The 25,069-nt window shown below is 40.9% G+C and overlaps 1 long non-coding RNA gene across 3 annotated transcripts in view; it reads right to left on the reverse strand.

Moving 5' to 3' along the window:
• LOC117760705 overlaps positions 1–25,069 on the reverse strand; it is a 64,782-nt gene that overhangs the window by 14,798 nt on the left and 24,915 nt on the right. The window contains exon 1 of one of the 3 annotated variants that reach the window (XR_004613710.1): positions 9,189–9,345. The exons of 1 other annotated variant lie outside the window; for it this stretch is intronic. This is a non-coding gene — a long non-coding RNA (uncharacterized LOC117760705). Of the gene's footprint in view, positions 1–9,188; positions 9,346–25,069 lie in introns of those variants that run through there. One more of the 3 variants, XR_004613711.1, reaches the window with a different exon arrangement.

The following is a 25,069-nucleotide window of genomic DNA, read 5'->3' on the forward strand; positions in this document are numbered from 1 at the left end:
AGGTACTGTAGAGGACAGAGCACTCAGCCTGGAGAGTTTAAGGTCTAGTTGAGCCAAAACTTCTCCGAGATTCCTCTGATTAAATTACATCAGTGGAATGTTCTTGTCCTACACGTGTGCTGGTACTGGAATGACAATGAGCGAGACAAACGTCCAGCATGATTAACAGTGGTTAATGATTTCTCATAGCGACTAATTATCCACGTTTGGTTATCTTGTACCAGAAGTTAGTGCGAGCGAGATAAATTGATCACGGAAATCATTTCCAATCCCAATGATGATTGGATCTAATTTGAAGAGTCAAGTCAAATCCATTTCTATCTCATCAGTGAAAATGACAAGAGATAATAGATACTCAGTTCTCATTCAGCTGCTGCAACGTTCTATACACTTGATACACTAGATAATGAATTTCATTGATGGACTTTTTTTTTTCTTTCTATACAGATCCAGAACAGTAACAAACTGTTACATCACGCCCGATAAAAAATTCAAAAGCTTACTTGGGTGTTTCACTCAAGTTGCTGCAGACTTTTACTGTGTAAAGAGAAAAAACACAATGCTGATCATAGAACAGGCCTAATGACATGTGAATTGAGCAAAGGGATTTAGCCACAGACCAGTCTTGAGAAATGTGGGAAATCAGCAAAGGGACTTAAATCGAGATGGCAGGATATGTTTATCAGTGTGAGAGGAGGTGGAGCTGCAGAGCCAGGCAGTGGTTTGACAGTGAAGCTGCTCGGGGGAAATGTAAGAGAATGAAGGTCAAGATGGTGGAGAGATAATTTGCTTTCTACAGAGTTAAACTGCCAAAGTGAAGGAGGAAAAATGTGGAGTTTTTTCCTATTTAAACATGTTTAATTTAATCATCACCACACCTCATCTCAACAAATGACCCCAACTCGAGTTTTCACTTTGTTTAGCTTTATTCAAATTTTGAATTCAAATTCGACGATTGCGGATCGAAAACATTCACTTATTATAGTTACCTCAGACAAAGAGTTTATGTTTTCATCTGCGTTTATTTGTTTGTTTGTTTGTTTGTTTGTTTCTTGTTAGCAGAATTACGCAAAAACAACCAGACTGATTTCCACAAAATTTGGTGGAAGGATGTAGTATGGGTCAGGGTGCAGATCCAGATCAGGCAGCGGTTTCAGGAAAACCTCTTTCACTTTCTTTAACTTTGTGAGATGAGGTGTTTTTGTCACGTTTTCGCTAATTTCCCAGAGAATAATTCATGGATTTTGATGCAAATAAACTGATATGTATAGGGGACTGAAATCTATGAGTTTGTCCAATTTGCCACAGTTTGATTGGTTAAAGTGTCTGTTGGGCCTTGGTGGGAGGTTTGTGCTCTACTGAGTGGTATTCTAGTTTTACATTGAATTCCCAATGCACAACGAATAGGAGGGGAAATCACCCTGTCCAGCAGAAAAACCTTAAGGTGCATATCTTTGCACTTTTGTAGAACAAGACAGGAAATGATTCCATCAAAAATGGGCCATGGAAGCAAAAATGGTCAATCAGCTTATTCAGAGAAAAATGAAGAAATGTCGAGACATTGAACGATTGAAAGATCTGAGATGTACTGATCCAATCTGAAGGATCTTCTTTTTTTTTAACCAAAAGTATCAGTCCAATCTCTTTGCTCCGTGTTTGCCAGCTGTCAAAGAGGCACTGTTGCTCACCCTCAATCCACTGGAACCACACACAGCGCCGCGAGCCACTGAACTGCAGAGCACACAGAAACAAATAAACAGTGGCCAGCATTTTAGTTAGTGATATGACAGCAGTGTGAGCAGAGCCACTTTGAATAAAACTAAAAATCAACAGCAAATATTTTTTTACATTTGAATTAAAAAATGTTTTTGTTCATGTTGAGGTTGAAGAAAGGTCATAAAAATAATAATAAAAAAGGTTGTAATAACATCGCCACACTGGTGCTTTTAAAACAGAATCAAATTGCTTTACACATTTTTATGTTGTGAATCTTTTTTGTAATTGTGGAATTAAAGACTGAAAATATATTGGATCAATGTTGGCGTTGGAGCTATATGATGAAGGACAAGGATTGGGGATAAAAACAGGAGTGGATAGACTCCTCGAATCAATGTCATACTAAAGAGACCAGCCCAGGAATGTATGCAGGCGCCGGTTATTTACTATCTGAACATTGCTGGATCTGAAAGTCACATTTCCTGCTAAGGGCAGCAGTTACTGTCCTGCAAATCACGAAGCTGTGCATGCTTTGACTGTGCATTCATTAGCTGGGTATAGCCACGCTCCAGCAGGTGACAGGCAGTCAGATGTGACAGAGTGCAATATTATCCCTCAGACACAGTCTCACCCGTTTCAGACAGCTACATCATGAGAGGATGATGTGTTTGAATTATTGATACATTCTCAAGGTTGAGTGCATCATGCTTTTTGAGGGGCTGTGAATGCCTTGAAAAGGGTTTTTAAAAGACAAGGAGTGCATTCAAGTCTGAAATCCCACAATTAGAGCGATGTAAGTACACTAGAGCTATAAAATGATAACCCCCCCCACCCACCCATCCGTCTGAGCACGAGATGCAGCTCTCAATGACCACGCATGGGTTTAGGGTTTCTGAAGACTTGTGACAGATGCTTCTGTCATTCCGGTGCAGTTGGAACATTTTATCCACGAGCACCGCGGATCACAGAGAGGGAATTTGTTATAATTAACAATAAGAAGTGAATGCATCCTATGGAGATTATACTAATTACTTGAGCTATCTAGGAGGTTCACTATAGGATCAGAGCGTTCTCTGCGTGTGTGTGCTTCTGTGTCATGTGGGGTTCTCTGAGAAAGAAAAACAAACAACCTTGTTTGTTTAATATTAAACTGATCTCTGGGATGGAAAGCGCGAGCCTTCAACAAAGGCACCACGAGTTCAACGTGAACATTTATGGGGTAAAGTTCATTATTGATTGTATCTAAATCTTTAATAACAAGGTCTCCGGTCAGCCATTATTCCAAAACATGCATTTACAGTCCTCAGACTTTTGTCCCTCTGCAGCTTTAAAATTAGTAAATGGGTCTAATTCTCTCCCTCCCTCACAATCCGCCCCGTGCGTTTTAGGACTTGAAACCCGCGCGCCGCTCCCGGCTCACCTGCCCCGCTGACTCGCCTGCAGGCAAGAAGCCATTTGAAAAGATATTTGGAAATTTGTGAACTTATCCTTGAAAGTGACTCTTCATATTGAACTCACGACAACTCAAAGTTGCGAGCATAATGTGTCTGTGTTGTCAGCCATATTAACAAAGTGAACACACCATTAAACAATGTCATTAACCACCGACTCATGCTAATGTCTTCCTTTAACTATCAATGACGCTTAGCTTACTGGTCTGAAAGGGAAATCTGTTTTCTGGATTATTAGTCCAAAAGAGGAGGAATCACTGAGCACTCTGAATGTTGTTGTGGTGCTTGAGAGGGTGGGACACTGCAGTTAACTTGAATTGAAATAATTCAAATGGCAAGGATGGGCAGCGCAGGACTGCTCGTGATTGTTTTTATTGATGTACTTGTGAGTGGTAACCACAGAGTCAATGAATTGGGTGTTGCTTTTATATTGTGTCCTGTGCAATATCCCATTTAGCATGCCCATCTAAATGCTAATAAGATGAAAGCTGTTTTAAAATTGCTCAGTATAACCGATGTGGTAATTCACTGATTGCTAACTAACTGTAACTTTCTGGCAACTTCAATTCCGTGTGACACCTGGAATTGTCACTAAACTACTTTGTTAGTGCTGAGCTACTTACTTCTCCCCAAAAAAACAAAAAAACAAACGGCAAACACCTCTGCCTTCTCTGTGTTTTTGTTTTTCTCTCTTTTTTTTCCTTCGCGCCCCTTCCGTTCCGACCAACATTTTTATCATTTCCCTCTCGATCGACTCACACCTTCTCGCTGCCGGGCTGCACGTCTCTCAAAAACCATTCCATGAAGGCTGAGGGATTCTCAACAGATCCGACCCTGAAAGCACCCGCAGCGTTTGCTTTGCTCACTCTGTAATGAGACGTGACAGTGTGACCCCCCCAGTCATGACTCTCCTGTACGTTTCTGATGCTATACCTCGGTGAAGGATCGACAACAGAAGGCTGGCGTGAGGCTTTAAAATCCTTCAACGAGCCGGAGAAATATTGGTGGTTGTTGCCTGTGACTTTAGCTCCTGTGTGACACTCTTGTTCCGTGGCTATATTAATCAGCCTCTGCCCGTGGGCGCCAACAGATGGCTTTGATAACTTGCTTAAAGCAGTCCAAAAACTCCACAGATAGCGGTACAGTAAACCAGACATCCATCTTTGGCTCTATTTGTTCCATTCCCCGTGCAAACAGAGTCATTATGCACTTGGCTTGGGGGAGAGATTCCCTGTCACGCAGCCTAAACCTCTCCTCTCCAGCGTTTGGATCCGTGTCATCTGTATTTCTTTAAACTAGTCAATTCACATGACTATTAAGTGAGTGTTACTGGTCCTGGCCACCTTGAACAATCTGGCATTTCACAAGACGTTTCTTTTTTTCACGTGGAGGCCTTTTGAAACAACTCTGACACTTTGCCGTTTCTATAAAATAAGGCACACCTCCTTTTTTTTTTTTAAGTTACAGACCCAGTTACCTTTTTGAAAATTACTATAATGCAATTCCTGAAAAATATAAGCAGCAATGAAACAAAACATTAATGGTATTTGCCAAAAACATAAGCAAGCAGTATTATTTTAAAGCAAAATACTAAAGAGTGTAGTTCCTTTAAACATCAGTTGAGCTTAAGCAGAGCTACAGACGATGAGATACTGTCACTGCAGCCGGTTTTATCATTAATGTTTATTTTCCATGTGTAGTAGAATATTTCTTTACACTTGGAAAAGGAGGTAAAGTGACCTTTATGTGCTATTGACGCTTATTTCTTTGGATTTCAAATGATAACGTAAGAGCACAGGCAGCTTTAGTCTCATGTGGAAGAACAATTGCACATTTAAAGCACTTTTGATAGATGAGTGTGAGCGTTTCAAGGTGACTCGAGTATTTCCCTCATAATATGGTTGTTAATGTAGCTTCCAAATAACGGAAATTTATGCAGCGATTTAAAGTCTGCAACCTGAAGTACATCTTGTTTTCAGGTGGCCCCATTATCACATCTTTGCATTTCAATGAGCACCGAGCTGCTCACTACGATATGCTCAATTTATGCCATTCTTCTACACGCCTGAAGAACTGGTGAAGCTAAAGAAATAGAAATCTGGGAAATCATGTAGCTCAATCAACACGTGGTAGGCTGTGATACCCCAGCTCCAGCCAGACCATCCAGATGTGCGTCAGCCTCCATATGTTTTCAATGCAGTGTTCGTTTAAACTGTCATGTCACATCTCTACACTTTTACTCAGATTATACAGTCGTTAGAAGCTGATAATCAGACTGAAATGCTAGATTGGAGATGTGGGCAGTGATTCAGAAGTCTGGAGCTGTGCTGCAGGATGGTGCGGATCACTATTAGATGTACAGTATGTGCTTACAACCCTTGAGATGTAGGTTAAGAGTCAAGATCCAGCTACAGGTCTGTTCACACCCGTCACTGCCTCCTTTTGTCCTGCATTCACATCCTTTGTCTAATTTCTAACAGATTCCCTCCATTCCGCTGCCACCACATCCAATCATAATCATTCAAAAAAAAACCCTAACAAACATAAAAACCTCTGACAAGAACGTATAATTCATTTACTTGGTTTCTTCTTACAAAAAAACACTTCTGTCATACTTTGTTTGTGTGTCCTCTGCTTCCCGTAAAGCTCTCTGCAACAAACCTGTTTGCCAACAAACACGCTCCATAAATAAATGTGGCTGAACTTCAGCTGACCTGAGAAAAAGTCTGGAAATACAGATTTGGCGTGTGGCGTGATAAAATGTTCGCCCTACCCCAAAATTCTATACGACGGGAGTGATGGTGAAATTAATAGATTACAGAAAATCAATACGGTATTAAGGCTACTGAGCACCAGCATTCGGCTTCAGTAGAGCTGAAATTAAAGGAGTTTCAAGTGCCAGGCTTTAAAAAAATGTATGTACGTCAAACAAATACATGCATGGTCACCCCCGCAGCAGATAGCTTTAATTAAAACACGCCAATCAAATAAGTGTTGTTTTACTTTACTATTTTCTGTGATTGGTTAACTGTCACATATCAAAGAGCAGTATGGATTAGTTATCTTGGCTGTGTTTGCTCAAATGTGATAAAAAGTGCAATATGTGAGAGAGAGTTTTTATATTAACTACAGAGAAAAAACAACAGTTAGAAAATATAGCACAAGGAGGGTAGACGGGGAAATACAGTGAAATACAAAGAGATAACGGAAATTATCAAACTTCTTTGTAAATAAATTATATCACACAGCCGGCAAGAGAAATAAATAGATTAGTTTATACACCGACTGTGTGTGTGTGTGTGTGTGTGTGTGTGTGTGTGTGTGTGTGTGTGTGTGTGTGTGTGTGTGTGTGTGTGTGATCCACAGTAAATAAATTCAGAAATATACTAGCAGACGGTCCAAAAAATAAAATGCATACTTCTATTCAAACACTGGGGGGCACATGTTTTTTAAATCTGCCTTTCTCCACCTAGCGTATAAATCAGCTCTGGATTCTCGGTATCCTTCAGGCGAAAACACTGTTACGATGACATGATGCCAGTGGAATCACACTCAGACTTCTCGGAGAAGCCAAAAGCCACAAGAGTGACTTTTCAGTGATTTCCGTGGTTTGACTTCCTTGATTACAAGTCAAACATTAGAAATCTGGCTCCGCTCCTTTATAAGCAAATCCCCATTTTTCTCTGTTCAGGGTTACACTTAGGCCCAGATGCACACACCCATATAACACGACTGCAGCTACACCCGTTTATTATAATATTTTATGGCCGTAATATATTTGTGCATTGCCAAAGCCGTGGCTATTAGGCGAGTATTCAAATGAGGCATTTGGCAAAAAAAATGCATTTCTATCATAAGACATTACCGCCGTTTTTTTTTTACCTCAGACATAACTATATACAACTATTTCGAGCACAAACGAGACCCAGCTTCGTGCAATCCAGGAAACTGGGCAGAGAGTGAATGGTGGGCAGATGGGCAGTGGATAAAGTCTTTTATTTCCACCATTGAGCAGCTCCACACCTTGGATAATAGGAGCCAATTCAGTTCAGCCCATAAAGAGCTTTATCAGGTCCTGTCAGCATGCCTTGCAGGGGTGAGCCGACAAATAACAAGGTAGTGAGAAAGAGAAGTGGTGGGAGTCCGGCTCCCTAACCTGTCCCCCCCCCTCCTGCCAGTGGCCATCTGCATTTTCAACACTCATTTCCGCTTGATACTTCAGATAGGAGATGCCGGAGTTGAAAGTCTTGTTTCGGCACCACGAGAGAGAGAGAGAGAGAGAGAGAGAGGAGGAAGTCAGAGGATTCAAAGACGCTGCTCTCCGTGCATCTCAGACACGTCACAAAATGTCAGGCTCTGCACAGGATGCCTGGTGAACGGCGACGCCACCCTACACCGCCACACCTCACCAGATAGCTCATTCCAAAAAAATATGCAAACAATAGCTGGATCGTTCCTAATAATTTTTGGAATAATAACACAATCTTTTTGTAGCTGGATTAATAATGTTTCTATTGCTCTAGAATTAGTGTGTTTAGAATGTTTCATATGCAGTTGATTTTAGGTCAGCGCGTCTTAACTATTTCAGAAAGTCAATTTCTGGGAAAAGACCCTATTTAAGTGGTAAAAGATGAATAATCCATGTCAAATTACAGCCCTCAGCCTGATTCGATAGGCTTGTCAAATCCAAACTACATTTCTGTCTCCTACCTGACTATATTTAAAAAAAAAAAAAGAAAAGTGACTGTACATCCCTTATAAAGCCTCTGGAGTTGCTGTCAAAATAATAAGCTGTGTTGTTGCAAATGTTCCACTATATTCCACGTGTGCTGGACCATATTTGAGGAAGTGCTTTACTTCTTCAATTTAAAAACAGGCAGATTTTCGTCCGCCACCAGTCAACTTTCATCTGAACTGGCTTCACGGATATTTGATGAGGAGTGGGAGGAGGAGGAGGAGCAGTAAAACACGCGATGATGATCACGACACTTGTAAGTGTGGTATTCTGGTGCACACCCATCATGTGCAGAGCTAAAACCTGCATCACACAGGGTAATGCCATTTTTCCACATATAAAAAAGTAATGTGGGAATATGTCATAATTATAATAATAGTAATATTAATAATAATGATTATAATAATAATTATGATCATGATAATGGGAGTGGAGTTAAACGGGACATTCTGAATAATTACTTTCTGGAAGCCTGGAACTACACATTCAAATGTGTATTTAAAAAAAATCTAAAATAACACTTTAAAGATGAATATCAGTGTAATATATTTATTTACTTAATATTTCAATTTAAATGTATATGTGTATGTATAAGCACATTTTTCTTCTCCCTTCTCCTTCTTCTTTTTGGAAAGTGTTGGAGGCACACAGTCGTGAGAGCTCTTCCATCCAGTTTGCCTCATGCTTGCCGGAATAAATTGGTACCATATGGCGTGATGACAGGATCACTCAATCTTCTGTGTACCTGAACACCACATTAATCATTTTTGGGGGATATTCTTTCCCTTTCATCACACAGGAATTTCCAAATAGCCGCTGCCTTTATTTCTCTCACACATGTCGTGGATTTACATACACAGGCTGCTACACTCTGCCCTTGTTAGGAGCCAGACCGTTTGACCAAGTTCAAGCTGGAGCAAAACAAAATGTTGAGGTTACGTGTCAGGTGAGACTTCCTTCCTGCCCAACATGGTAACTCACATTCAGCGTAATGTGGTTAAGAACTGGGCACATGTTTCAAATTAACTTTTTAAATAAATATATTATATATAAATATATATATATATGTATTTTTTTTCTACATGATAGCCACACTATTATTTTCGTGTATATGGAACCAGTCTATATTAATAATTATATCATTATAATCTATTATAATAATAGAATGGCTGAAAATAAATGTTTTCCCCAACGACTTCCTGTGCCAATACGCCACTTAATTAATAAATAAAAGAAATAACAACTATATTATATTAAATGTCTATATGAATTATATTTGCACCTACCTTGGTTAAATGTCTAGGCTGTAATTCCAGTGGTTTGTGTATGGTCTTACAGCTCCTTCCACTATTTAAGAGTTTTAATAGAAAGGTGAAGCGAGTAAAATAGACTGAAGTGGCCCAGAGGTGAGAGAGAGAGAGAGAGAGAGAGAGAGAGAGAGAGAGAGAGAGAGAGAGAGAATGGGACAAAGGAGAAAGAGTGGTCTTTATAGCAATGTCCGCTTGATGAATCAGACATGTCTTATTTGTTGGCTGCACTGCAGGGGAATTTGCATTGATTATTTTCCCCTCAACAGATACATTTAAATCAATGTGGCACAGCGCGGCTAGAAAAGTGTGAGAAAATGTACAAGGCACCGAGAGCGAGAGAGAGCGAGCGAGAGAGAGAGCGAGCATCCCGGAGCTGTAACCTCGGTTGGACAGGAGGAGCCACAGCTCCCCCTTCATGCCGAACAGATGAGATCAGGACTGAAAGCAGCTCTGAGGACAGCAGCAGCAGCTCTGATCTGCCTGTGATGAGAGAGTGAGAAAATAAAAAAAATAAAAAAAAACAATCTCCTCCCTGCACCCATGAAAACATTTCTATGTGCTAATATGTCTTCATTACACTGCAATTTTTCATACGCCGTTCTGCCAAGTGGTGTTTTCTGCTGGTTTTTATAAGAGGGAGGTGCTCCATGTTTCACAGTTTGCTTCTGTTTCTTTGAAAGCTGTTTCTTTTGAAAGTGTTGTTTTATTGTTTCATCTGTCTTTAGCTTTTCTGAGGATCTACAGCTGTAGGAGAGTTTCAGTTTTTTTTAAAGTAGGTAAATCTAAATCCATTTTAAGCAATTTAACATTGACAAAGAAACTGCTTTGGCTTGATGTCTTAATTTTAATATAAATTTGAGGAACATAACCCTTTTAGTTTTACAACCTGTCATATAAATGTAGTTTGACAAAATAGTTGTAAGATTTGTTTTTTATGTGCTTGTTTGTTTTATTAGTTAGCAGGATTGTGCAAAAACAACTAAACAGATTTCCATGAAACGTGGTGGAACAATGCAGTGTGTGCCAGTGAAGAACCATTACCTTTTGGTGCAGATGCGGTCGGGGGGCAGATGCAGGATCTTTTAAATTAAATTATTTTAAATTGCGGGACAGGCCGTCTTTCCGTCATTTTTGCCAATTTATCATGAAATAATTAATAGCTCTTGATAAATTTTTAAAAATACATTAAGGGGATTGATCTATAGGTTTGTGAAATCGTGTGCAGCTTGATTGAAATTAAGGGGACTATTGGGCCTTGGTGGTGTCGTGCAGCCTACTGAGTTTCAATATGAATTTGAGAAATGTATACCACAAGGAATCACAAAAATATAGTCTGACAAAATAGTCTCTAAAGGTATTTTTCTGCGGCTTTTATTTTACTTTTTAAATCTATTTTTGCATTTTACATTTGATCTACATCATCTTGTTTGTTTGAATGGAATACAGCACAGGAGGCCATTCATTTTTGAATTGTATGAAAAATAAGTCTGCCAACAGTGGTTTCAATACATTGTCAAAAATGTCTTAAATTTGTATAAATGGGCGACAAAAAACCAACTGGGTTAGTATTTATGAATAAATAAACAAGAATTACATCATGACTTCACCCCCCTTTGATGACAAATACAGTGTTGATCAGTAGAAACGTGTTTGATCATCTGATATTTGCCAGTGGAAAGTGGGTTAGGTCATTACTGTGATGTAGTGTGGAGCTGGACTCGTCGCAGGGCTCACTTTGAGTGAAGCGTCCCCAGATGTTGAGCTGTTAGAGGGGTTTTTGTCCTGCACTGCCCCCGCTGCAAACACTGAGCAGGAGCTTCTGCAGGGGGACACGACATTTATTAATTTATTAATAAGTTGCAATGAAAGAAACTTTTATAGTATATTTATAATTTTTGAGCATATTTTTACTTTTTCATAAATGTCGTGATACTTGTTTTTTTTGCTGTTAGAGCTAAATGATAAAAATATCACTTTCTAATTGGCTGGACGATTTGTAACACACACACGCTCAGACGTGCACACTCTCATACACACACACACACACACACACACACACACACACACACACACACACACACACACACACACACACACACACACACACACACACACACACACACACACACACACACTTCCAACTCACTCTCTTTTCCTGTCTCTCTCTCTGTATTTCCACATCTCATTGATAATTTCTCCTGGCGCTTCAGCCTCTCACAGTGAGATCAAAGTGACTGTCACACACACTCACACACACCGACACACACACTGCTAGTGGAGGACGGCTCAGGAGCATCTCCCTACAATACACTATTCCTCTATGGATGATGAAAGAGTGTATACTGGGGAGGGGGATGACGCTGTTACGAGGCAAATGCAGTAGGGGGCGTTGCATTAGGCGCACCTCACATGGGATTGGTTTACTGGATGCCATGAGTAACAAATGGGTTAAGTTAGGACTTGTCCTACAAACCAATCCACTCCAGGGCTGACTGTGGCAACAAGACTCTGAAGTCAAATTAACCTTTTGTCATGGCTGTGTTGGTGGCACGGCATTGAACAGAAATTTACTGTATCAACACACACACACACACACACACACACACACACTACTATGATAAGTGTGTAATCTCAGAGAAAACAACAGTGATTAGCTAAATTTTAAAATAATTTCAACCACAAACGGTCCCCTTGTTGCAAATGGCATAAAAAGGAGCAAAAGGCTTATGTAAAGTTTGCACACTTCCATCCTTTGTACGCGCTCGTCTTCCCGCTGCACAGAGAGAAGCAGAAGAGAGGCTTTCCGATATCTCCTGACTGTCTCTCTTTTCTCTGAAAGGCACATCTTAAGTCTGACTAAAGCGCACACTCGTCTCTCCCCTAGGGTGCAGTGGCAGTGGTGCAGAAAAAGTGAACTGCCGAGGACCCCACTGTTTAGCAAACACTCCTACTGAGGGGAGGAATTAATTATTCAGAGCCAAGGACCAAGGCAGCCCCATTTGATTGCACCACAAAAGAAAGGTCAGAGCTTTTCATATGAGGAACCTCCTGGTTCTGCACCCTGTCAGCTGAGGGGATGTGTACAGTGCACGTGGCTGAATGGCAGTCTGGCTAACAGCTCTATTAGCGCGAGGATGTCTCGGCGAAGATGTGTTCATGAGACATGTGGCAAACAGCAAGTGCAACACGGTCGCACTAATAAACATGCTCAGCAGCTGCAGAGGAATTGGTGAGCGGTGGAAATGATTTCTCCGGCTCCACGTGGAGCTGGAGGTATTTTTAACATGAGGGAATCTTAAGATTCAGCTGGTGCCACGGAAATTAGAGCCACTGAAAACAGACTTCATTCAAATCTGACAATTTCAAGTTAGCAAATGATGCTTTCCCAGATTAACAATTAATATCTATTTAATCTACAGCAAAACAGCTCACTAAAGACTGAATTATTCTGGCTGAATTCTGCAGATACAGTTTGGACTTCTGTGGCAATTAAGAGACTTGGAGAAAGTTTGGTGTCAGGCTTCATTCCCATAGCGAGATCATCTGCATAATCCTATCAAATTTCACTGGGAAAGGCCAAAGCCAACCACGGTGTAAAATGCCAGATTTACATCAAATGCCTTCTTCCGGCTCCGAGCTCACAATGCCAACTTCACAGAACAGACCATGAACACAAAGTGGCAGCGCAAACCAAATCCTGGCTACAAGATCCTCGGGTTTTATGGAGTAAATCTGCCGTTAAAGCAGAATACTGCTGAGGCCTCGTGGCATTGTTGTCCGGCACTGTAGGTCATAATCTCTAAAAAAAACTGTGGACCGGCAAAACCCAGCGGGGATGAAAACGGAGCCAGGAGGAGAGCAAATTCAACAACTGTGCAACAGGGGGTGCCTCTTCACTCCCTATTGGTGTGTGTGTGCACTCAACACATAAAGCCTGGAGTTTCTATTGGCTCCTTCCATTGCTCTTTCAGCCAATCGTCTACGTCCCAGCTCTACCACTCCATGGAAACCAGGCCTGCACCAGTAATGACATCAACTCCAGTCTTCTCCCAGTAACGGGCACTGCAGTATACAGCATGTTTATAAACAAGGTTAGGAAAGTTTAATGCCAAACAAGAGGGGGAAATAAATCAAAACATGTGCAACATAGATTTCTAATTTCACTCAGTAATCATACATATAAATTACAAAGTAAAACCATCATAACAGATCTAAAAACATAACTCCTACCGAACTATAATTGCATGTAATCAATCAGGAGGTTGTGTTTGCTAAGTGTGGTGTCTTCACCTTACCAGTATGAATTAGCCCACTGATTTATGCTCCTGGAGCATTATGGCTGAATAGACAGATACAGATAGGAAAAGGGGGGGATCGCTCCTTTCTGGGAAGATTTCTTGCAGATGGTTGAGCCATTGCATCTTAGCTCTCTCTCAGATCATTAATTTCCCAGGTAATAAAGCCCCGTGTTGTTAGCGGCGCCCCTTCCCCCTGACGCCCCGTGCAGGAGGATGCAGCTGGGTGTAGCTGGTGAGTTGTTGCCAAACGGAGATGACAGTTTGCTCCACTGTTCATCAGTGAAACCACGGAGCCATGCTGAGTCTATAGCACATGGATGAAAAATTAAACTCGGCATCAAAAAATTAATGTGTTGTAATACAGTCTGCTATTTGTCCCCAAAGAGGTTTCTATCACGGCTTCAGGTCGGCTTCGAACGCATCAATTAAGACTTGACAGATATGAGCTTTTGCAGACGTATTTAAATTGAGGCTCACGTTAGACAATATCATGGTGGAAATTGATGAAGAAGCAATTAGACCCTGGACACCTAAATTCTCTATTCCCCTTTTATTGAAATGTTCTTATTTAAAGTCGATCAAGTGCTGACAAGTGAGCTTTCTCCATTTGCTGATAATAATAATATTTTAAGACGCAGTTAAAAGCTCCAAAATAAAGCTACTAAACGGAGCTTGTGTTAGTTTTATTTTTTTGAGGGTGAACATCTGTGCTCAGCATCCAGAAATTGTTTTTATTGTAGAATAAAAATGCTAAACAAATGAGTTTAAGATGAAATAAAATATATGAATCAATAAATGTTATAGTTTACAAGGTGAAGATTAGACAAAACAAATCTTAATTAAAGGATAAATACATAAATACATTTTTACTGAACTGAAATTCCTTTGTACGTCAAAGGCTTCCAATGGTCACATTTTCATCCAAATGCTGCAGAAATCTTAACATAATTTCCATAAAACTGGCAAAAACTACTACAAACTAAGGTGCATTTTGATCCACGACGCTGTTGTGTGAATACTATGTTAGTCGGGAGGATCAAAATGAACAGTTGGTAGCTGGTAACTCTCCAGTTGTTGCCATCAAACCATTGCAGAAGAAGAGAGCGCCGTGTACGCGGTGTAATTAAAAGAACGTCTGTCGAAACTCAAATGAACAAAAAAAGCGATGTGGAAAACACGATGGAGATGAGCCATTTACTTTCGCTTCATGTGTGACTTTGAGGAACATTACCGTCTCCTCGCCGCGCCTCACAGATCGGGTGTTCTGAAGCTTCAGTAGATGTTTGCATTTTGCTTTTACACCGAGGCCAAGTATTTTAATTCAATTTCATTTTATGAATTCTTTGTGACACTATTCAGATATTTTCACTGTCACTGTGGAGGAAAAACGCACTTGATGTTAAGTCATGGGCTCACTACCCTCTGTATGCGCCGACTCTAAACCCAAGTGCTGTATTGAAATGCATTATATTTCTCCACTGAAGCCGAACTGATACAGGTCATGTTCTTTTCAGACGGATGTGGCGCAGCAAAGAGTGAGAATTTATTCAAGATAGTCAAAGGTATTATCTGCAATCGTGTGGTGAGTGTAGCCATCATCAACTTTGAAGTCAGGCAAAATGCACGAGTCTGTGGAAATACAAAAGCTTGACTTTCTGATAGCACATGCATTTCATCACATTTCACATCAGAATACAGAGCTGCCGGCCAGTCACAGTGCTCTGGCAATCCAAAGGCTATCTGCCGTGCGGGAAGGGGAAAAAAAGGAGAGCGGAAAAAAAAACAATCTAACCTTGATTGTCAAACACTTCAGTGCAGTGCCAGCCTCATGAACCTCTATGAGGCAAAACAGCAACACAATCTTCCCACTCATAACATATGCGAGGATCTCTGGAGCAATAAACTGATTCTGAGAGCTCTCATCAATCTTTAATCCCTCCTCAGGCTCCGTGGGGCCGCGGTGAGTAAAAACCTCCCTGCAAAACCAGAGTGAGGCTGGAATCCAGCGCTTTCAAAGTTCAAGCAAAGGCCTGGATGACTTGTTGACAGTTGATGGGACCAAATCAGCCGAGGAGCACTTTTAACCCCTTCTACCTGATGTCTGAGGCACGTGCCAGGAACCATTTTCTGTCTAGACCAAAGGTTTTTCATTTTATTTTGTGTGACTCTTCAGAGCTTTGTAGCCGATGATAGAAAATATACATCAAATATATTTCAGGACACAACTATGCACTGTGTTTAGCCTTGGTTGTGTTCTGAAAAAACAAACAAAAAAACCCCCAGAGGGATCATGTTTATTCAGGCTTTCAAGCCATTTCACTGGATACATTTAATATCAGTTCATTTAATCCGAGGTATTATTGTCGAAATCCTTTTGGACAATTCCTGGGAAGTTATTTAAAAATAACAAGACCAGGCATGCTAGCTGAATGAAAGTGAAGAGAGTCACAGCTGCATTTTAATTTATCACTAGCACATACTGTAAATTCTTCATGTATGGAATCATGTCTTCCACAAGTTATACTCCAGTTGCTCGTGCACAAGGTTTCACAGCAGCAACCTCTTCTACAGCTCAGTCCAGAGGAGGTTTATCAGATTTTTAATCAAGTTTTAGTTTTGATATATTGGAAGTTTTTCAGTACCCGCTGCCACTATGTTTGTCTTTGGTGTTACAAACTATTTTATTCAGGATTCTTTAAATGTACAGTGTGTAACTTTGGTCACTAGGGGTCTCTTAATCGAAACCATAACAAAAGACATAATTTGACCGTTGCGGAAAAGCGTGAGATCATGGGAGTTGTTGTCCTCACCGCCGTTGCCGATGTAAATCTACCTGACGTAACTCAGGCGCAAATCCTGTTCACAGATGAGGTGATGTATTAAAGTTTTATTCACGTTATACAGCAGTCAATAATTATGAGCCATTACGAGTGACCAATAGAAACATTGGAAAGGAAAAACAGCCGCCTGGTGAACTGGCTAGCAGTGGGTTTTTCCGTCATACGCTGTTTCCCCAATAAGTTATAGTAGAGTAAAAACACAACCAAAATGAAACGTCCCGTTGCCTTGAATAAATTTGGGGATTTCTCTGGGTTTGAACATTGTTGGAAACATTTTGGATCATGTTCGTACACAAGTCAACTAAATATATAACATAGGTCTAGTTGTTTGTTGACCTTTTGATGAGAAGAATTGTTACATATCATATCTGTGAGAGGTTTGACAATTTGTTGGACGTTGGTAAATAAATCCACTTTACATTAATTTTTTTCAAACTTGTCACCATACGTTGGACTTCAGTACCGTGCTGCCAACAGCTAGGAATTATTTGGAGGGAGTTTTTAAGCGTGAAGCTGCCTGGTGTTGTGTGGGCTTTGGCACTTTTTCATGGTAACCAAAAGTCAAGGACACGGACTGAGCTGATATGACAGAGGACAATATAAATAACTATCTGTGTCATCGTACCGAAGCCACAAACACAGCAGCTGGGTGGAGCCGTGTGAGTTGTTGCCAAATGGATGTGACAGTTTGCGCCACTGTAGATCAGTGAAACCATGGTACATCACCGAGTCTGGAGCAGAATGATGAAAAATTAATTCAGACACAAAAAAAATTAAGTGCCTCTGGAACAGTGTGCGGTCCGTCCCCAGAGGTCGTTCCCCCCCGCATTGAGGTCTGCTTTAAATGTGTCTACTCCGAGTGGAACCCGGCAGCTTGTAATGCGACCTAAGTGACTGTCTGCTGACTGCGAGCCTGAGCTTCAGACCCACCATATGTCGTTTTCTCAATGGCGTATCGCAACTCAGTAGATTCAGGTGCCTGATTATGGAGCAAACAAAGAGCGGCAAGGTGGCCTGAGAGAGCGATGGGAGCGGCTCGGGGGGTTTTATGAAATGCGTGCGTGTATATCTGTCTCAGAGGAAAGCACTAAGAAAAAAGATGATGGTCCTGTTTACACTGGCTGTGGTCAATGAGAAGCGCTAAAAAGAAAACGTTGGTTGGACGCTGCTTTAAAAGTAAGGCTTCTCACTGTGCGGGCTTTGGCACCAGCATCCAGAATCCCTTCGACAAGGACACAACCTAAGAGGATACGACGGGGGCCAGTCCAACCATCTGCATGGTCACGCTCGAGCCGCAAACAAACATTATCTGTTTATTTTTAATATTAGACAAAACCACTGAACCCACTGGAGCGAAGCCAGACAACCTTCGCCGGCCTCCTCGGCTAATTTGTATCAGAGCTCGACTTGCTCCCCCCCCCTCCCCCGAGTAGTTTCTGTTAAAGCTTGGTGTTATGAAGATATAACAAGTTGGAGTAGGGGAGGCTAGAATGGGGGGGGGGGGTTACCCGCTGCAGAAGCAAAGCAGGTGGCCAGGTTGATGACAATGAACAGACAGCATTGGTGGCCTAATTTCTTCATGTCAGACAACACCATATGGCTCCCCTGCTCCCCTCTACCTATTTAGAAACTGCATCCACATATGCAGGTATCGGAGTCTTCAGGATTAATTAAAATGGGGGGGGGGGAGACAGGATGCACTTCAGTCTATATACTGGAAACGCTGTAGTATGAAAGGAGAAAAAAACGCATATCCCCACAGGTATTTAGGTGTTATGTATGGCACGTCCTTGAAAGCAGCAAGGTTTCAACAGACAGCGCACTTTCTTTCTTTCTTTTTTTTTTTTTACCCCAATACATCCTCAACTTTGGCGTAAAATGGAGACAAGGCCTCTCACTGTTGTGGAGCACTCACGTAGAAAAGTGGAATATATTCAATTAATCTTTCTGACCTTTTAGTGAATGTTTTCACAGGATGACAAAAAGAGCCGGGGCTCGCTCCACCCAACTGGATATCAGCGCACGCACAAGGTGCAAAACAATATGAAATCCCCACGACGGTTATTAACTTTCAAAGACAAGCCAATACCGTGATGCATTTGTTGTGGCTGACAAGGTAAATAACAATAATGATGCATAAATGTTACGAGAAGAGCTTTGTAAAAAAATCTCGGCCCATGATTGTTTCCCAAAACTGAAAGTCAAAGTGTTTCCCTTGACAGCTTCGCCCGCACACCACCAAGAGGAGTGAAAGTCTCAAAGTGTTACCACCAGCAGGATTTATTCATAACCATGTGACTCGTGACAGTGACGGCTGACACCGAGTCTCTCAAAGCTGAGGTGGTGACAGGTAACAGGGTAAAGTATGTGCGCCATGGAGACAGGCCAATCCCTTATGTGCCAGCGACAGAGTATGGCTCCATATGGCTCATGCGTTGCACATGGCTTCGGAAAGTAGAACACATGATTTATTACTGTTCACCTTCCATGCAAGTATATTCAAATGTAATATGTTTATGCTTATTTTTTTAGGTCACATCGATTATAAATTCACAACATGACGGGTTAAAAACAAGTCAGTTTCATTAAAAGTGTTTTTTTATAATAGAGATTACTGTCTTTGTGTTACATTTTGTTACTATCTCCATTTACAGCTTCAGTCCAAAAACATGTTCCTTTATTCAGAGCCCGGTGTTTAAAAAAAAGTGAAAATTAAAAGAGGGACATGATCAAAACATACTTAAAGTTGTAATAGTTATTATGCCTGTTATGATTATAGCATTTAATCCTGTTAATTTGAATTCCATTTATGTCCAAACCCCAGGGATTATTCCCAGGTGTCATCTTAACACAGAAATAAGGCCGTAGACAAAAGCATAAAGTTTTCAGTGAGAAAGTGGTGAAGGGCTCTTGTCACCCCCCCATGGGTTCCCAGCAACATCATGCAGCGGGGGACGAATAAAGCAGAAAATGGGTTTGTGCGGCGTACAATGGAACGCAGATAACAAGAAGGACATGCATTGAAAATGTCCTATAGGGACGAGTTTGCAGAAATGCCTTGTTTCTGTGAGACCGTGCAACGCCGAGCTCTTAATGGCGCACTAGCGGGGGTCACCATTAAGTGACAAAACAATATCAGTGGGGAAACATTTGCATCGCGGTGTACAAATACGCAAGTTGTCAGGCATAGCAAGCCTGGCCTTTTCAACGTGACAGCAATCCCTTTAGGTGCGAGGCGAGTGCAGCTCAGTGGCGCAGGGGACGGCAAGAGATTTGGTGGTGGGGGGACCAGGGGGGGCTGCGGAAGTTGCATGCAGTGAGGTGTGTGTCAGGGCACCAGAGACAAAGCAATGATTACACACAATGAGAGAGCAGAGCGCACGCTGACACTAATGCAGTCCGAGGGGAGACACAAGACAGAGCACTTGTGACAACTGTGAGAGGGCGTCACTCCTCTGACAGACACCATTAAGGGTTTCATGGTTTCTTCTTCTTCTTAACACACTGGGATATATTAAGTAAACAGTGAGCAACACAGAAATGGAGCAAATAGTTACAATAATAATACAAAAATGTATTCATTAAAGTTTGTTTTTATCACATTGATGCAGCAGAAGCAAAGACAAGGGTTATTTTAACTCAATTAAAACTGAACAGCCTAAAATTAAATTAAAGTTAGACAAATAAAACAAAATAGAAAAGAAAAAAAAGTATTAATATAAAATCTTAAACTGAGAAATTTAATTGTTTAATGAATTCTTATTTTTCATGGTGCTAGAAACCAACAGTAATATAAAACTAGGAGACCACTCAGATGAGCATGTACCTCTGCCAAACAGTCGCCTTCAACTCAATCAAGCTGGAAACACTCATAGATATCAGAACCCTAAATATGCCAGATATTGTTTTGATCAAATTGAAATACTTAGCTGGGAAATTTGTGAAAACGCCAAAATAGGCTTAAGTACTTTGCAATGTTAAAGAAAGTAAAAAAATTATTGGATCTGCTCCCTCATCCGAATCTACGCCAAAACATAAAGGAGATATAAAGGAGCAGTTTGTAGAATTTCTAAGGATCTCTTTGCAAAAATAGGATATAATTCTCATATCTAACTTATATTAACTGTGTAGTGAGTACTTATTGTTACGGTAGAATGAGACTTATCTGTTTTTTATATATCATATATAACATGTGTCTCGGGTCAACTTCCCACGGACATCACCATGCTGCATATTGCTACAGTCGCCCGGAGTGGACAAACCGGTTAGAGATGGCGTTTCGTGTTTGATGCAGCAGCATAAATTCAAAAGACGAAGGAGAAACGCGCCTGACGACAAAAAAAAGAAGAAGTCGAACCCGGAGGTTGTTTTTAAGGAAATTACGTTGAATGGAGGATTATACTTAGAAATTTACAACATAAAAAACAAAGGAGCGCGTACCAGTATTGTCAAAGAAGCAAAAAACGCAACGTGGTGAAATGAAACAATATATAAGCTTCACTAGAGGCTAAACACTTTAATTGGTTCTCCCTTGTGTCCTGGGTTAGCTAACCCGAACCCAGCCCAGCAGAAAATGTCATGGAACTCGGTTAAGTGCTTTTTGTGTCATCCTGCAATCCAATAAATAGATTAACGAAAAAAAAACATAACCTCCTCAGGGGTTAAATATATATGTAGGTAAATGTAGGTAAATAAGGCTCGTAGAAAGATTTGGTACCAAGATGCCCAGAAACTAATTCAGATGCAACTGGATTTCCTGCATGTCCAGTTTCTAAGAGTATAAACACAGTTGTTGTTGCATGAAACAGCTCTGGACACTTTCACAGGGTGGACCAGTATCCTGATAAGGAATTCCTCACCATGCTTGACCATCACTCTGCTTAATCTAATCCACGAGGATCTTGATGAAAAGTGTTGATGGTTCAATTTACATCATGAAGCAGCTTGTTTTAACAGAAGATTGTCAAAAATGGGTTTTTACCTTTTTACATTTATTTATTTATGTGTTTCCCAGAGATTTAGTTGCTGGTTTACTTGTAGAGTAAAACCTTGATTTAGTTCACTTGTACCTGAATGAGGGATCCTTCACTGGAATGAGGGAAATATAGTATGAGCCATAACTGTATTCAAACACACACATGGTGTTTAAGATGTATAAAAGCAGATACAACTTGGCTACAGTTCGCTCAGAGGTAGTGTGTCATGAAGCCATTACAACTTCTAATTAAATTTGATTTGGGAGTCTTACAGCACATTACACATGCATAGGAAGCGCTGTTATTGATTTTGACTGAGTCTACCTGTGTGAGTTCCTGTGAGCCACGCAGCCTCCATCTCCTGCTGACAGATGGGAGTCCTGATGCCTTACTGACTGCATCTCACTTAAGGGATGTGCTTCTGGCACATGCAGTTTGTTAAAACAACACCTGTCTGCAGCTCTCTCTGTGTGTGAAATATTTAAGTGATTCTGCACAAATACCCATCACCATATGTAATACCATGGAAACTTAAGTAATTTTTTACTTCCAAACAGTCACTTCATTTACATTTCAATCACACAGCTTCAACGTAATGTGTGTGCAACATACAGGAGCTGGAATAGAAACACAGACAAGTATCTGGAGACAGTATTCAGATGAGAGATATCTAGCAGTGACCTGAATAATGAGCCTAACGATCACATTTTAAATAATTAAGAAAACTGTCATTTGCACATCAAACCTGCTGCAAACACACAGACATCATCCAGCATTAAATATCTGATCACACAACTTAGAATATGAAAGGTTTATATGATCAGGTTTATACACTGTAGCTTTGTAGCAGTGTTCATTTGCTGTTAATGTTCACGAAAACCTGACTAAATTGGTTTGTTAACAGCTCTTTTGTGACAAAAAACCCAAATCACTGAACAATAACTGCGACTATATCGACATGCAGCATTCCATAATCTCATTTTCTGTTTGTTCAAACACAGATGTAATCCAAATGGCCTCTCTCTGAATGGTTGTGCTGCTCATCCTGGGCTCTCAAATCATCTTTCTGGTGAGTCTGCCCGACAACAAGTGCACTTGGAACAGTGCAACGCTGGACCTTCTGCAATTTACTTACATGTTATGGCTACTGGAGAATCGGATAATGAACATTGAAGGGAAGAGAACATGAAGGCAGCGGAAATAGGTTCACATTTGGATTCACTTCAAGTGTATTGCCACCGAGCAAATAGCTGGTTTTGTCAGGGGATGAAACCGGTGTCATGAAAAACCACAAACCTGAAGAGACACCTTAACGCACAACAGGCAGAAATTGAGCTGTTACTGAGCTGTGTAACATTAATTTACATTTATAGCCACATTAAACCAACAACTACATTCAGTGGGGTAAGAGTAAATATGAAGATTAAGTCGTAATGAACGTCAATCAGCTCTGTTGTCTGATGCTTTACTTAAAACAGACTTGTTTTGGTGCATCAGAAATAAATAAATGACAAAGCGCACACAACTTAACCACGCTATGTAATTTCAGTAATGATCTCATGACAGATAAATGTCTATTCGCCAAATCTATGGTTGATAAAATGCAGAGAACATAATGAAGGTTGTAAGTAGCCATTTCGTGCTCGTATCTTTTTATGTGTGAAAACAGGTTCCAGAAATAGTTTAACCCGTTCATTTACCGTATAACTAGAGCATCACTACCCCTCAGGCGTGAAAAAAAATCACAAAATACAATCAACACCTTCCTGCCACAGTCCTGTTGCAAGAGTCCCATAGGATTTGCAAATGTAGTGGCACCTTTTCAGACTTAATCTTAAAAATCAGCTGGATAAAAAGATTTTTTAATATTATTATTGGTCTGAACTGAAAGTAGACTGATATGCTCGTTTGTCTTTTACTTAGATGACACTAATTTGTCCAAAGTTTGGTTTTTTAAAAATGGACTAAAAGTGTCAAAAAATTTGTAGGATTTTAATCTAAAAATAATTTAAAAAATCAACACGACTTTGCAGTGAGATGCTACTGAGACTGAAGTGGCCACAGAAGAATATGTTGAGTTAAACTTCTCCAGGCTTGTTGGTTGCTACACCAACAGATATTTTTTTTAAAACAAACTATCAAAGCTATTTCTGTTCTTTTCCTCTGTGTTGAACACATAGAAAAGTGCCACTGGCAATGACACTGATGCCTCAGCTCAGTAAAAACCTTATTAAATCCAATAAAACAAACACGCAGGGGCCAAAACGCATCTGGATTCTTAAAACAAAGCTCCGAGTCACACTTTGTTGTTGCAAAAATGTAATGATCATCACAATATTCACAACCCTCAGGTTCCAGGTGTAACTCTCCCTCCACGTTTCAAACAAGCAGCGTGAACAGCTCGGGTCCTCTCTTCCATACATGCAACTATTGCCTCGGTTACTGAACGCCTACCGTATTCCTAAAGGAAGGTTTAATCTGTTTACAAACACTGTCATACAGTAAACCCAAAGGCAACACTGTAACGCGGAGAGGAGGAATCACCTCGGTAAATGACAGAGAACTGCTATCAAAACATAATGATATTCTGTATTTTAACACTTTGGAATGGACCAGCGCTCCCCGACTGTCACCGTAAGCTCTGCTCTCTCATGACTCCTGACTGGGAGACACTTTTGGGAAAAATCAACAAAGGAGAACTCTTCATCATCTTGGCAGGCGGGTTTCTTCACAAATTACCTTTTCCCCTCCATCCGTCACACACAGGGGAGTTCACCTGCTTCTGGAGCACAATGCTCCGCCGCTCACTTCCCCTCACATCGCACCTCTCCGCGGCTCATCTCATAAAATATTTCTTCATTACGACTTGAAAGAATGTCACAAATGCTGTGAATTTCAAGTCATGTGCAAAAAAAAATAAATAAAAAAGAAACTGACAGACACTTAAAACTGTCACTGGGGAGATAATTTGATTAGTTTCCCTGCTGGCTTTAGACTTATTAATATAACCAATGTTACGCCAACAGCATTAATGCTCTTTACAGGGTTTCCTAAATATTTCACCAAACCAGTGACCTACAAAATTGCGGGGCTACGTTTTGACAGCTTCTCAAAGCAGCTGCCGAAGTTACCGCAGGTTACCATCCTTTGGTTTCATTTGCATTTGAAAAGAGGCCTGTGTCAGCCCTCTGCCAGGTTGCTCTGCACCTCATTCACGTACTGCATCCAATGATTAATCCAATGTGAAACACTAATAAGCAGCAAGCATCACCCCGTGGACTGGGCCTAATTGGGTCAATCAAAGATGAGCTACGGAGAATCGCAGAAGGGGGAGAGAGAGAGAGAGAGAGGGAGAGAGGGAGAGAGAGAGAGAGAGAGAGAGAGAGAGAGAGAGAGAGAGAGAGAGAGAGCACTTTCAGTACGCCAGCAGTTTTACAACTATCAGCGCAGACCCCTGCAAATGAACAGGCAGAGGCTTGTGGACATTATGACGGGGGCCTTTGATTAGAAAGAGTCTCCTGATACACTGGCGGTGACATTGCATATCTCGCCTGCCCATCTTTGGATCTGACATCTCACTACGCAATTTCCACTTTTCCCCCGCGCTCCGAGAAAAGGAAGGGTTTGGTTATAATGTGAGAAAGGTACTTGCATGTCCTCAACCCTTCTGCGCTGGAGTCCCAGAAGACTTGTGATTCCAGAGCCTCTTGTCCGGTGCTTTGCATACTGATGGGCTGAGTGTG

The sequence above is a fragment of the Hippoglossus hippoglossus genome, chromosome 4 (assembly GCF_009819705.1).
Source record: "Hippoglossus hippoglossus isolate fHipHip1 chromosome 4, fHipHip1.pri, whole genome shotgun sequence".
In the NCBI taxonomy this organism is placed as follows: domain Eukaryota; kingdom Metazoa; phylum Chordata; class Actinopteri; order Pleuronectiformes; family Pleuronectidae; genus Hippoglossus; species Hippoglossus hippoglossus.